The sequence below is a fragment of the Bison bison genome, unplaced genomic scaffold (genome assembly GCF_000754665.1).
Source record: "Bison bison bison isolate TAMUID 2011002044 unplaced genomic scaffold, Bison_UMD1.0 scf7180017863731, whole genome shotgun sequence".
Lineage (NCBI taxonomy): Eukaryota > Metazoa > Chordata > Mammalia > Artiodactyla > Bovidae > Bison > Bison bison.
In genome coordinates, this window is record NW_011494303.1 from 10,959 (window position 1) to 11,445 (window position 487).

A 487-nucleotide genomic window follows, 5' to 3' on the forward strand; every position below is an offset into this window, starting at 1 on the left:
CCCAAATTGGACTAATTTCATTATCATGGGGGTTATGACCACTGTAAACCAAGAAATTAGCCTCAATTTGCCCAAGTTACCCACATACTCATTTCCCCATATTCAGTAGTTAACAAGAATGAGTCCTCCTGTCCCTATTATTTCTGCTGCTGATTTTCTTAAATCCTAGAGATTCCTCCTTATGTACTAATATGTATTTCAGAATTGCAACTATTTTGAGAATACAACCATTTTTAACATTTCAGGTGAATAAATATAGGCAAACCAAGAAACTTTGACCCAGGCTTGCCAAAAATATGTACATTTGAATGATCTTTTCTTGCTCTTATTTTACATTTTTTTGAAAAGTCATCCAGTCTTATACAGAAGAAATAACATGAATAAATATGTAAGTATATTATTCTCATTGATGACAAATGTATCTTTTTCTCTATTTTCTTTCATGGGGAGCCTATATTAAATTATGCATCAGAGTCTGAGAACCTAC